This window comes from Ambystoma mexicanum, chromosome 5q, assembly GCF_040938575.1.
Source record: "Ambystoma mexicanum isolate Mex_15411 chromosome 5q, UKY_AmexF1_1, whole genome shotgun sequence".
Lineage (NCBI taxonomy): Eukaryota > Metazoa > Chordata > Amphibia > Caudata > Ambystomatidae > Ambystoma > Ambystoma mexicanum.
In genome coordinates, this window is record NC_090933.1 from 1,090,915,989 (window position 1) to 1,090,930,534 (window position 14,546).

Here is a 14,546-nt window from a genome sequence, read left to right on the forward strand (position 1 = left end):
CGTGGTACACTCCACACTTACGTGAACTCTGCAAGGAAAAAAGAAAAGCTGAGTCTCACTGGAAGTTCACCCATACTAGTGAATAGAATTAACCTTACAACCGCCTCCCTCACTTACAAAGAAGCTATCCTAGTGGCCAAAAAAGAAGTGTACAACAATAGGATCACACAAGCACAATCCAACAGTAAGGAACTCTTTAAGATCCTCAAGGAACTAGAGTCTCCAGTCGCCCCTCTTGATACGTGCACCCCTGATGCTGAATGGTGTTCCAATATACAAAAAGCACTATTAAAAAAAATTACCCTGCTCCAAGCCAAAATTAACACCAAAAAAAGCCATCTCTCGGACTCAGCGGGTAAGTCCCAGTCCCACAATACCCCCTCTCCTAAGCACTCCTGCAAACCTTTCAGCTTTTCACCTCTTACCATTAAGGAAGTTGAAAACATCATTATGAAGCTAAAGCCCTCCAACTGCCAAGGCGACGCCTGCCCTGCGCCGGTTGTAAAGGAAGCGGCGCATGATCTCGCCCCTTTCATCACCTCCTTTATCAACTCCTCATTCAAATCGGGTACAGTACCCGACAACCTCAAGGATGCGTGGGTCATCCCTCTAATGAAAAAATCTAATCTCGACCCTAGCAATCCTACCAACTACAGGGCCATCACCACAGTGCCTTACCTACTCAAAATTCTGGATCGTGCAGCCAAATCCAAGATTACCTTGACACTAACAATCTACTAAGGCTCAGACAATCTGGCTTCCACCCAAGACACAGCACAGAGACAGCCCTGATCGATTTAAAAACCCAAATCGAGGACTTGAAATACAAGGGCAAACAAGCGCTCCTGCTCCTCCTCGACCTCTCTGCTGCGTTCGATTTGGTCGACCACCAAATCCTTTGCCAGCGCCTTAAGACTGCCGGTCACTTTTCTGACGCAGCTACTTCTTGGATCCGCTCCTTTCTGGCAAATAGATCCATGAGGGTCTTCTCTCCCTTAGCCGCTGCGGACCCAGCACATGTCCCTTGCGGAGTCCCACAAGGCTCATGTGTGTCACCCACGCTCTACAACGTGTTCACTAAACCGCTCTTTGATATTCTTGACCATCTGGGTGTCACCTACACTAATTATGCGGATGACACCCAGATACTCATCCCTATCACTGGTGATTATGTAACCGATGTTAAAGCACTCAATGCAGTCTACACTGTCATCCAGGCCTGGATGGCACACCACGGGCTCTGCCTTAATGATGAGAAAACTGAGTTACTCATCCTAGGCTCTCAGTCCAAACTCACAAAACTTGACCCCAACTACGATTCCTTCATCATTTATGGCAATGTTATCAAAGTCACCAACGTCACCAAAACTCTTGGAATCTACCTTGACTCCACTCTCTCTCTCAATAGACAAACCAATTCAGTAATATCAGCATCTTCGTACACATTTAAACTCATCACAGCTTGTCGCCCCTTCTTGACAACGGACAACTGCCTGATCCTCGCCAGAACCCTCATCATGTCCAAAATTGACTATTGCAATGCCCTATACCTAGGGACGAGTCAAAGAAACATTGATAAACTTCAGGTCACCCAGAATAATGCCATCAGGGCTGCTCTCAACAGACCCAGGCACTTCCACATCTCTTCTACCAGGCACAACCTACATTGGCTTCCCATTACACTGCGCATCTCCCTCAAAGCACTTGTCCTAACCCACAAGGCACAGAACAATGCTGCACCTGCCTACTTGTCCACGCGCGTCACCCAACAGACAGCATCCAGACCCCTGATATCTGCACAGGCGCACACATTAAACATTCCCAGTTTCAAGCTTCAGACAGCCAGAGGCTCCAGCTTCCCAGTCCTTGCGACTAAGCTTTGGAACTCTCTACCCAATGATCTTAGGAATGTCCCTTCCGTCCATTCCTTCATATATCAAACTGAACGATGGCTTCTCGAACAGGATGCCTTGGCCTCCTCTATGTAACTCCTGCATCTCCTACTCGCTAACTGGCTACTCACTGTATATACTGTTTCTTCTATGGCATGCTCCCATTCTTACTGTAAATACTTGTATATATATATATATATATATATATATATATATATATATATATATATATATATATATACATATATATATTTAGTAACTTGTACCTACCTATGCAACTGTTGCTTGTAACCACCTTTCCAAACATGTGCCCTGATGCCCTTGGGCAGGTTGTGCAATACAAATAAATAAATACAAATATACATTTTGAAATCCTTCCTGCTACTGGGGATGTTTGCTCTTTGATTTTTTATTTAGATTAGAGCAGGTGGTTCGTACAACCACGGATGGAAGTAAACAGACTTCTTTTGATCCTGAGTGGTAGACGTTGAAAGAGTGACCCCTGACTTCAAGTTTGTCCTGTACCTCCTCTTCTTGATTGAGGAATAATACGTCTTACTAAAGGAGGATGTATTGTTATTTTCTGAAGATCGTGGCTTAAAAGACTTAACATTTTGATGGTATGGTTGCTTCACTGAGACTCAGATTTTGCCACAGAAACACTCACCTTGTATTTCTGAAGCACCTCGTCTGTTGAAGGTTCAAACAATGTTTTCCCATCAAACAGTAGGTCTGTTACCTGAATGTGCTGATGCAAGGACATAGCTGGTAAGTATGCATATCCACATATGCACGCCACTCCTGTCATAGCTCAAGCAGTAGGGTCAGTCAAGTCTTTAACGACCTTCAGTTTCTGTATGTGAGCCTCTCTATCTTCTGAGACCCAGAAAAAAAATAAAATGTGTCTGCACCTTATTGTGGGAGTAGTTCTGTAAAACAATCCAGATTCTCCCAACTAAAGCTATTTAATCAGTCCAAAACCGTGGCCGTATTGACCTGTCTGAGCTGTAATAAAGCATTGGCATATGATTTCTTTACTTTGAGCCTCCCAGGCATTAGCATTTATGTCTAGAAAGGAGGCAGGTAGAACCTAGAGCTTGAGAGACTACAGAGGTCTGTGCTGGCAGATTTCCATTAGAATCAAAAGGCTCCTCCTTCGAAATTTTGTATTTAGCATCCAATGCTTTGGACACAATAGGATCAGAATGAGGCTTTGCCCAATGATGAGATAAAGCATGTTCCATAACAGATAACTCCATAGGTAACAGAGACTTGGTTTGTTCAGAGGGTCATTTCCCCCCAAACCCCTACAGTCTCAGGTTTGTCCTTCGGGAACATTCCCAAGGCCTGCATGGCTTTTGACACAATGCCAGGTGAGACCGACGAATTCTCATCCTCTGGCTTGGTCACCTTCCGTTTCTTCAGTTGAAACTGGCATTGGTAACAGAGTCAACTCTATGGGACCCACCCTTTGAAGGGTTTCAGGGGACCCAAACGTGTCTTTAATACGCTGGGCCAAAACCTCTAGGAATGGTTCAGACAACATGGTCTCCAAAACTGCACTTGTAATGTCCTTAGCCATATATGAAGGTCCCCCCTTGACTTCCTCTGGTCTCAAAGGGGAAGTGGAAGAGTCTACCCTGGATGGCTGTTGTGCAGGATTAAAGATATTAAACATAACAGGTCTAGGAACCTGTATATTGGTCAATGCTAGCTGCAGCGCCAATTGCATAGGCTCAGAACATATCTCCTCAGTCTCAGGAGAAAAGTGAAGGACATTTTCTGGTGTTGTTGGCCTTACTGCAGTACCAAAACGCACTTCAGGAGGCATTGTGAAAAATGTTGATGGGTCAAAGTCATTGGGCCTCATTACAACCTGCCAGTCCGGGACCGTGCAAAATCCGTGATGGCGGTAAAAACGTTTCCGTGTCCGCAAGGGTGCGGAAAAACCGCCCGATTACACGCTGTCGGTCGCGCGCACCACACGGACTCGGAAACGTTGTTACCGCCGTCACGGAATACCCCACGGAAATGGAAATAACGAAGCCACAAGTGGCGCAAAACCCGTTTCCGCCTCCGCCGCCACGGACACGGAACCGGAAATACCATGATCGCCAAAACAGGAAACAGAGAGGCGGCCATCATATAAAAGCACAATCCATTGCCATCCAGAGCCAGCACAAGCACAATCCTGACTCTGAGAAGCCAAAAGGGACCACCAGCATGTCTGCCAGGATTCCTGCTCAGAGGCAGCGCAAACAGCGCTTCAGCGAGGCGGAGCTAACCGTCTTGGTGGAGCACATTGTGGACAATGCTGAGATGCTGTTCAGCGCCGACCAACGGCGTGCCACACAGCAGCGGAGGAAGGAGGTGTGGGCCGAAGCTGCACGCAAGTGCACCGCTGTGGGCGTGGCAGTGAGGAGCGTGAAGGACTGCCACAAGCGTTGGGACGACCTGAGGCTGAGGGTACGCAACCTCATTTCCACGCACCGCCAACGCAGCAGTGGGACAGGCGGAGGACCCCCTTCCCCACTGAGGCTGCAAGCATGGGAGGAGCGTTGCAGCAGCGTCCTCCACCTAGAGGGAATCCATGGGATTGGGCAGGCTGAGGCAGGAGTGAGCCCACCTGCAGATGCCGGTAAGTGCCCAAACATGAATGCCACATGTAAATATGCAGTTGTGAGTACTGGGCCAAAGGACCCATTAACAACCCCCCCACCCCCCAGGCAGTGCATGTGTGGGCCAAAGGACCCATTAACAATCCCCCCCCCCCAGGCAGTGCATGTGTGGGCCAAAGGACCCATTAACAATCCCCCCCCCCAGGCAGTGCATGTGTGGGCCAAAGGACCCATTAACAATCCCCCCCCCCCAGGCAGTGCATGTGTGGGCCAAAGGACCCATTAACAATCCCCCCCCCCCAGGCAGTGCATGTGTGGGCCAAAGGACCCATTAACAATCCCCTCCCCCCCAGGCAGTGCATGTGTGGGCCAAAGGACCCATTAACAATCCCCCCCCCAGGCAGTGCATGTGTGGGCCAAAGGACCCATTAACAATCCCCCCCCCAGGCAGTGCATGTGTGGGCCAAAGGACCCATTATGATCCGTATGGCAACCAATATCACTGAATGCAGACACCAGCAATCAGATGCATGTGACTAACACTATTCAATGTACAATCTTAATGACGCATGTGATGCACCCATCTGCCACCACAACAACACTAATTGCATGCCCTTTGTGTCCCCACAGCCGTTTCAAGTGACAGTGATACTGCACAACAGGCCAGCCAATCAGCATCGGCAAGTACACTAGCCACCGCCACCACACAGGAGGATGCTGCCGGCAGTTCTGCACCTCTGGCCACATTACCAGCCACTACAGATGTGCAGCACACCACCACCACCACCAACATCCCCACCATCTCCACACTGGCTGAGTCCAGACAGGTGCCACAGGAACCTATCATGGCCACCCAACACAACACCGAAGGCAGCAGCACTGCAGAGGGGGCGGCCTGCAGTGATAACAGTGCCCCGCAAGAGCACTCGGAAACGGGGCCACAGGGGGAGATGCCCACATTGGAAGACCTGGGCTCCTTCCATGAGCTGGGGTTCAGCCCCACTTCACTGGGGAGTCCCATGAGGTCGCCCACCCCATCCATGGCCGAACTGAATGCCCGCATGCAGCGGATGGAGGACCAGCAGGCTACCCTCACCCAGCTGGTGGAGAGGCAGCTAGAGGAATCCAGGCTGCAGAGGGAGAGCTACAGCGCCTCAGTGCGTCGCCTGTCGAGGTCCATTGGACGCTTTGCGAGCACCATAGTGACCCTTGCACGCCATGTGCGGGAGGGCAATGACCACACCTCCAGGCTTGTGGAGGCCATGTTGGTTGACCAACAGGCAAATCTGGCACGGATGCCCTCAATCCCTGATTCTGGCCAATCAAACACTACCACCCCATCCAGCTCCACTACTGCCAGTCCAAGGAGGCGCTCGAGTAGGCTAACGGGTCCCTTGGGCAAGGTTGCACAGAAGCGCACACGGAAGTGATGGCATGTGTGTGGGGCAGTGCAGGACACATGTGGACTACAAGGGTGTGAGAGGGGTGGTCACGTTTGGGTGGTGGGGTAGGTAGTTTTGGGGGTTTGGACAATGGGCTCTGGGTGGGGGTGGGCACGTTTGGGTGGTGGGTGGCCCCGGGTGTACAGCTTCCCTAACCAATGCACCTTCTTCCCTGTTGTTATTACATCAATACATCACCATTTCAAATCAAGACATACATGTGTGGACATTGATCATTTATTTTGCAGTGCAACTATTAATTCATTGTCGTCACCATGTTTGTGCATTACTGTGAATGTGCTGTGACTCAAAAGTAAATGCGAATCAGGGCATCCCGTGCTCTCTGGCCATCATGTGCACCCCCAGGGGGAGGCGGTGCCATCCCATCCCCATCTCCATCTCCATCCCCATCCCCATCCCCATCCCCATCCCCATCCCCATCCCCATCCCCATCTCCATCCCCATCCCCATCCCCATCTTCCTCATCTGCGTCTGGTGGCATTGGGATGTTCCTGCGCAGGCATATATTGTGCAGCATGGCACATACCAGCGTGATTTTGCCCGTCTTCACTGGGCTGTACAGCAGTGATCCGCCAGATCTGCTCAGACAGCGGAAACGGGCCTTCAGCAGTCCAAATGTCCTCTCAATCATTCCACGTGTGCGGATATGTGCCCTATTGTATGCCTCTTCATGCCTGTTCCTTGGTCTCCGTACAGGTGTCATCAACCATGGCGTGAGTGCATATCCCGCATCACCTACATGGGATGTAGATGGGGGAACATGTCAGTGTTTGTGGCATCATGTCCTCATCTGCTGCTGTGCATTCTTGTATCATCATTCATTCATGCATAGGAACCATGCAGTGTCTGGAGGTATGTTTTGGCCATCACGAGGAATGTCGCTGACTGCATATGGGCCTACACATTAACTTGCATGTTTGCTGTGCCCTGCGGGTGACATTTGATTGTGTGCATGTCATGGTGCAGTGCTGTCCACACATGGCAGAGTGACTCCACTGTACGGAAGTAGTAAATACTCGTCGTATCATTTACACGCCTCTCGTGCTTTTTGGGGCAGTGTTTCAATTGAGGGTGGGTGTCTGCAGTGGCACAGGGTTCATGGGACAGTGACGGGATTGGCTGTGGCAGCGTGTGCACGGGCACATTGTGGTGCCCTGTCATGTCTTCCTTCATGATGTTTGGCATCCGCTGTGTATTTGGTAGATGGAAGGGGGGTGATGCATGTGCGGTCACAGCGGCACACTCACAATGCTCATTGCCTGGACACACACACACCACTCCGACAGGGTTGTAGCATCGTCAGCTGTACTCACCCAATAGCCATGTGCTTTGTCCGGCATAGCGTTCCATGTACCATGGCAACGTGGAATTCCGCAGTACCATTGAGTCATGTGATGAGCCTGGGAAACGTGCGCAGCAGTGTGTAATCAGTTGCATGGCATCACAAACCATCTGGACATTCAAAGAGTGATACTGTTTCCTATTGCGGAACACCGCCTCAATTGCATGTGGTACTGTCAGCTCGACGTGGGTGCAGTCAACTGCGCCTATGCAATTTGGCATGCCTGCTATGGCATGGAAGGCCAACTTGGTGGCAATGACCTCGGGGAGGGTGCGGGGTAGGGCTATGTGTTCCGACACATGGCGCAACAGGGCATCCAGTACCTGTACCAGGACTTTTGAGAAACACGGTTGTGATATGCCGTGCAGCTCACCAACCGTGTGTTGATAGGTGCCAGTGCCAAGGAAATGCAGAACTGAGACAACCTTCAAGAGGGGGGGGATGGCGGTGGGGGTGTCAATTAGGCTGCTGATGTTGTCCTCAATCATGGCGGTGATGTGCATGATTGTTGCACGGTCCAGCCGGTATAGGGTGTGGATCTGTCCTGGGGTGAGGTTCCAGGGTGAGGCCCTGATGCGTGGTATTGGTGGCTGGCGGCGGGGTCGGGCTGGCTGGGCAATGGGGTTTGCCATAGCTGCAGGGTTGGCTGGTTGCCGCCTGCGCCTCCTCCGCCTACGCCTCCTCCTCTGCGCCATTGCTGCCACCATGTGCAGTACTGCCTGTTGGTTGAGTAGGCCCAGTCCCAGTGCTACTAGCCCTGCTGCCTGCATGGTTCTGTGTTGTGTTGGGCTGTGTGTGGCCCTTTTGTAGGCTCCCAGTGGCCTGCTAGGTCCAGCTGGGCTGATTTGGTGCACCTGTGCCCTGATTCAGTTCAGCCGGCAGTGTATAACGCCATGTTCGCGGTGGCGGCGGTTCCGCCACCGTGATCACGGTATTTCCGCCATTTTTTTCCCGGTATTTCCGTGTCCGCGCGAGTTGTGATGCTCACGGTGTTTCGTGTTGCCGGTAACGGAGGGGTTTCCGTGCAGGCGGAATTAAGGGGAACCCTATTTCCGCGGTGGCGGTTTAGGGTGGTGCTATTACCGGGGCCGCGGGTCATGTTTGCGCGGACATGCAACGGTATGGTTTTACCGGCAGTGTTAATTCCGGACCGGAGTACTTTTAATGAGGCCCATTGTGTCCGAAATTAGACTCACATGTTCATTTTGACTATCTTTAGAAGATTTTCTTCTTTTACGCTTCTTTGGAGCAGCTGGTACCGAATCCAGTACTGAATGAGAATGTTTGTGTCTCTTATGAAATGTCCTCTTGTCCTTCTTTGGTACAGAGGAATCTGTAATATTTAATGCGGTTACCAGTTTGAATACCGATGCAGTCACAGGGGAGTCCTTCGGTACCAATTCAACCCATTATCTCTAAAGAGGCACCAGCCTCTTTAGAGCTAATCTTGCCTGTACATCTGATTCCTGAGGCAGAAAAGCTCTTTCCTGGTACCATAGTGACCTATCAGCAGTGAATAAATCTTCTGATTGCAAGCGGGCCTTTTCAGATTCTTTCCGAACTGGAAGTACTAATGCTTGGTGACCAGGAGGTACTAGCGTTTCCCACCCGGAGGTACTTGCAAGTGTAAGCGCCCAGGGTTTCTCCGTAAATGGTCCAGGGAAGGCCCCGAAACTGGGGTGGCAGTCCTCACCTGGGTACCAAGGGCTGGTCCTGAAACATGCACCGCAGCAGGCGGTAAAGTCTCCCTCTTACCGATATCGAAGTCCTCTGTCATCTTTAGTACCAGTCCCATCTGTGACATGTAAAGAAGACGAATTTGCAGACACCTCGGGATAATTCCATGATGGAAGAGACAGAAACTCACTGGGTGATGTATCCCCAGGCATCGTACGCAGGCCTGATGAGGATCGGCTACCGAGAACTGCTTCCTATTTCGAATGCATTGATGGAACCCTCTATTAAATGGCATACATCAGAGGGAGACATTGCGTAAGAGGAAAAAGAAAAAATACATCCAATCGGATGAAAAAGGGAAGAACAGCAAAGAGGAATGTCAAAAAAAAGTTAGATGTCACGAGCAGAGCAATTCCGACCCACCCAGTTGGTGGAAAAACAGGAACTGAGTGTGGACAGTTGGTGACGTTGGGGTAAGTGATGGGGCTGACTCACGGAGAGATGCGTGTGCGCAAGATGGTTCCCTCACGGTAAAGTTCTTAAAGGGGCAGCTATCTTTTTGGGTCCGCTTTTTCCGACCCGCCTGCGGATGCAGGCGGTCCCAATCGGTTGGGAAGGAGGGAGAGCAGTACGACAGAAAAATAAATATACACAAAAACATACAGTAGTCTGTAGTGATATACAGAAATGGGTCTTTAATATATTAATACATTGTATATATATATATATGTTGTTATTAGGCAGAGACATAGGAGGTATGCAGATTTAGTCAATGGGTAGCATTCCATAACAGTGAGTATACAAAGAGCAGCCATGCGGGAGAATATATTCCCCTGTTAATGCCAGGTGTTCCTTCAAGGCAAAGAAGATACTATTTGAACATAATCTTGAAGCCTGGATTTTGGTACAGAACTTTATTTTTCGCAAAAGCGAATTCCTGTCGTGTGGGTAAAGTGAGCAGAAGTAGGAGGCAGGACGGGGGGTAGGGGCATAGGGACATTTAAGATGGCTGGGGATCAAAGAGTCCTATCAGAGGTACGGCTGGATACATATTTGGAGAGATAGGAGGGTCAGGCTATGGATCAATTTGAACACCTAGGGCTGCAGCGATTATGCATAATGAGACAGCTGGTACTGGGTTGATCGGCTAAAGTGAGGGAAAAGCAACAGACATTGAAGAGCATTCTTTCAAAGTTGAGTATTTGTTTCGGCAGTAAACAATTATGGGGGAAGACCTATGAGGAGAATGGTGCAGAAATCCCTAGTTGAGAAGTGGGTGCTGGTAGAATAGAGGGTGCGGTAGGTGCAAATTTGATGTATTTTGAGTATGTTTTTGAGACTAGCCACCAAAGCTATGGTAGTGAAAAATAGCTGGAGTTCAAAGCTGATTTCGAAAAGGATGCTGAGGAGGTAAAGTGGAAAAGAGACGGGCCTCATCACGAGTTGGGCAGTATCCCAGCGGTATTACTGCTGGGATACAACCCGGGCAAATAGCGCTACTGCCAACCGGTCTGGCGGTATTACCGCTGGATCACGGGTTCAGCGGTAGCAGTAACTCCCCATTCCCCATTGGGTCCATTGGACCCAATGGCGAATTTTTGGCACAATTAACATGCGTTAATACCGCTGTCAGTAATTGTGCCGAAAATCGGAATTTTTGGGGTGTATTTACCCCCATCTGCCAGACTCATGATAGGGCCAGCCCTTAAATGCAGCAACCATACCGTTACCGCCGCATTTAAGGGCTACCGCCCAACTCGTGATGAGGCCCATAGAAGAGGAAAGCGAGATTGTAACATTATGAGCAGGAAGGAAGATAAGATCAATTTTTAAAGAGCTCCGCATTAACAAGTGAGTTTCAATCCACTTCTGGAATTCAGAGAGATAGTTGGAGATTTGAGTGGTTAGCTCATAGATACAGTAAGGGAAGAAGAAGATGTGGTTGTTATCCACAGAGATGGTACAAGAGAAGACAAATGAGGCGTTTGCTTGCAAGAAAGGCATTGTAGAGGGCTACAAAGAAATTACCAATGACTGAGCTTTTGGAGACTTCCTCTGAGAGAGTGGTGTTAATGGACGTGTCAAATAAATGGAAACAGATTGGTTAGTGCGGTAAGTGGCAAACTATTTATTTGAAAGTCCTACAATTACCAAAGGTAAGTAACATTTTCTTGTAATGGGAGGATAGCTCAGTGGCACTGCGCAGGTCTTGGAAGCAAGACCATGCTGGGCAGCACTGGTTTGAGTCCCGGACCTGCACTTAAAATCGGCCTTGGGTATTAAGCGTGTTATAAGTACCTGCACAAGCACGGTCCGAATGTATAAGGCCTAGTAGGATTGATCCACCCCCTTGCCTTGTTTTGCCTTGAGACACACACATGTATAGGCGCATTACAAATGAACAGTCAAAATAAATAAAACATGATAATATTTCCTCTGTGCTTTCTGAAGATTTGAAGTAGTTACCAGCAATTCCTAACACATTTGGAAGTAGGGAGCACAGAGATCTTATATAAGATAGATGCACTGCTTAAAAATAAGTTGAACCATCAAAACATATACATAATTTTCAATTTTCCCATACAATATTGTTACAGAATACACTAAACTCTGGTTTCCTTAGAACATCTTGCTGTCCTCCTTAAAAACATAGCTACTCTTCCTTGGGTTTAATGAGCGAAAAACCTGAAAACATTTGATTGTTGAAAGTGTGATAAATCCAATGGAGTCATCACAGATCCCCCAACGATAACCTCCTCCCATGTGGCTAGGGGGCGGCAGCTGCTACCTGATCCTGACCCTGGGGGGCTGCTATGTGAGGGAGGATCTCATGGGAGGAGACAACCACTGGGAAGATGTCATGGATTCATTGGATGCCCATGGAAAAGACCCATTGAGATCCAATACCCTAATGGCCTATTGCCATGCATCTGTTCTCCCCTCTTAGGGAAAATAGAGAACCTTTTCCCAACACCCGTTAGGCCAAACTCCCATCCATAGTCTAAAAAGCAAAAGCTCCAAGAAAACCTTTTTTAGTTCTCATTCCTATTCATTTAGAACTGATCTTTTGGGGAGGAAGGATTGCTCAGGGGCAATGCGTTTGTCTTGGAAGCAAGACACAGAGGCGCAACACAGGTTCGAAGCCTGATCCTGTGCTTAGAAATCACTTGCTGGTATTAAGCGCATTATAAATGAACAATAAATAAATACATATTTAGAGATAAGAATGGAACCATTGAGAGAGATTCTCTGCATCAGTTGACAAAAATGGACTTCCATTCTCACAACCACCTAAATAATGAAACTATAATAATGAGAAATTATGGAAAGCAGAAGGAGCCTCAAGCTCAATGAGCATGCTAGTTGTTTTGTGAAAGCACCTGTGCACTGGACATTTAGAAATGGAAACCAATCTATGAGAGGAGGCTCAGAAGAAGACGTTGTATCTCCCTTGGAGGCAGGTGGCAGCTGGAGGCACAAGCTGGTGTGGTGGAGCCAAAAGACTCGCCAGCAAAGAGGGAAAGTGTCATAAAGTGTCATTGCGTGAGCAAGCTGGGCCAAAGAAGCGTCAGGAACCACAAAAAGATTTCTGGCTGTTCAGCAGCTGGAGGAAGTAGTGTTACTGTCACCGTGACCTGGAGGCAAGCAGGCTTGAAGGAGCGGAGCCACAAGAGAAGCTGGGGAAGATGTCAAGGTAGTCCAGAGTGGAAGGGAAGAGGCAAAGCTACGCTGTAGGAGCGTGAATGGAAGACACCACACATAGCCGGTGAGTCAGCCCAAACCAAGTCGGGACTCCGGGGCATTTCAGCGACCACGCCAAACACAATTTCAACTTTGTAAAGCCACAGAAATGATAAGATAGTTTGTGAGTCAAGAAGGAAGAATACAAAGAAAACCTCTGACAATGTATGAGTGCATGGAATGCCGATGTGGTGAAAACTGAAAGCGAACATTGAAACAACTAAATATATTGAATCGAAGAAGAGATATACAATTGTGAATGTACAGAGAAACTATTATACAGCTATGAAAATACGAAGTCCTGGCAGCTGAGTAAACCAGGCATCTATACCCATATGAAAAGTCCTGCCTGGCACATGAGTATACCAGGCAGTTGAAAGTGCCTAAGAAGTCCTTGCAGGGCAGTACATCAGGCAGTTGCAAGTGCATAGGAGGTCCTGCTAGGAGAGTATACCAGGCAACTGCAAACTTACAGAGAAGTCCCAAGAAAGCACAGTGTTTGGTTGAACAAAGAAGGAACTTTTTAAAGAAGGAAATCACTAAACAGCATTGTACCTAACAGCATTATTCTGAACCAAGGAAAGACACAAAGAACTGTTAGATAAAGTGACATTGCCCTCTCATTAAAGAATCTAGGGTAAGGGAGCCACTCTCTGGAACCAAGGTCCTGTTACCTTGGCGAACATTTGTGTTTGAGCTGTTATATTGGCATTTATGAACACTTTTCGCAGATACCAGGTAAAGACAATTCTCTTCTCACTTCATTATTTAGTTTGTAGTGTGAGGGTCAGGATAGAATGTTTGGACACAACGATGGTTTTGATTTCTGATATCCTGACAAAGATAGATCCTTCGTTTTTGGTTTTAGGTATGGAAATTCCTCTTAGAGCAGGGTCAGAGATACATTTTCCCAACCCGTTTATGTTAATAATAGTCAATAATCAAAAACATGACAACTTTGTGTCCGGCTTTCATTTCTGACACCTCACAAAAGCTTCAATCTAGCAGAGCCACAGTTGTTGCCTCTTGGTGCAACTGGATTTAGCCTTCTTCTCCATACTTGTTCACATAATGCACTGATATTTATTTGTCATAACTGATTCCTGACCCTGACACTATCCCTTTAAACAGCAGTCATATTTTTGAAGGGATTCTGTCTATGCGGGTCATCGTCTCAGATGACATACTCCAGATAGAATTTTTCGATATGGCCATGTGGTCTCGCTCCAAAATCTACTTTGGATTGCTAGCTATATCTGGGTTGATACTGCCTGAACTGGAGTCTTTCTTGCACTTGGCTTTTTATTCATCTGTTCCTCTGCTCTAACATCTGAGCAAGTTAAAAAAAACTATTGCCAACAGGTTTAGGGATGACATTGTATGCAATAACAAAGAAAGACTAGTTCCCAGTGCTAAATTTGTTTGAAAATAAATGCCAGGACCCAAACATTGTTTATCACGCCTGTGACACAACAGGGCAGACAGTGCCCTGCCCACTGTAGACACCCCCACTGACAATCCATACAGTGTCAACATATTCGAGGTTTAAGCTTTAACTCCCATCGGTTCATTAAGGGTGATCGATGCACTGTGCGATTTACAGATATCATTCCACATAACATATTAGTTGTGTCTTGAAATAATCATCATCGTTAACATTATGCTGAAACGTTTTGGAATAGATTGATCTCAGGTTATAATTCAGCTTTAACTGTAGGTGTGATTCAGGTTCTGGAAAAAAGCAACATAAGAATTTGAACCATATTTCCTTTTTTCACCTGACTATAATCTCCTTTTGATTTTATTAGCTTTT

The 14,546-nt window shown here is 47.9% G+C and overlaps 1 protein-coding gene across 1 annotated transcript in view; it reads right to left on the bottom strand.

Annotated features, from left to right (window-relative positions):
• LOC138498350 (transient receptor potential cation channel subfamily A member 1-like) overlaps positions 1-14,546 on the bottom strand; it is a 1,354,892-nt gene that overhangs the window by 742,052 nt on the left and 598,294 nt on the right. The gene's annotated exons all lie outside the window — the stretch shown is intronic.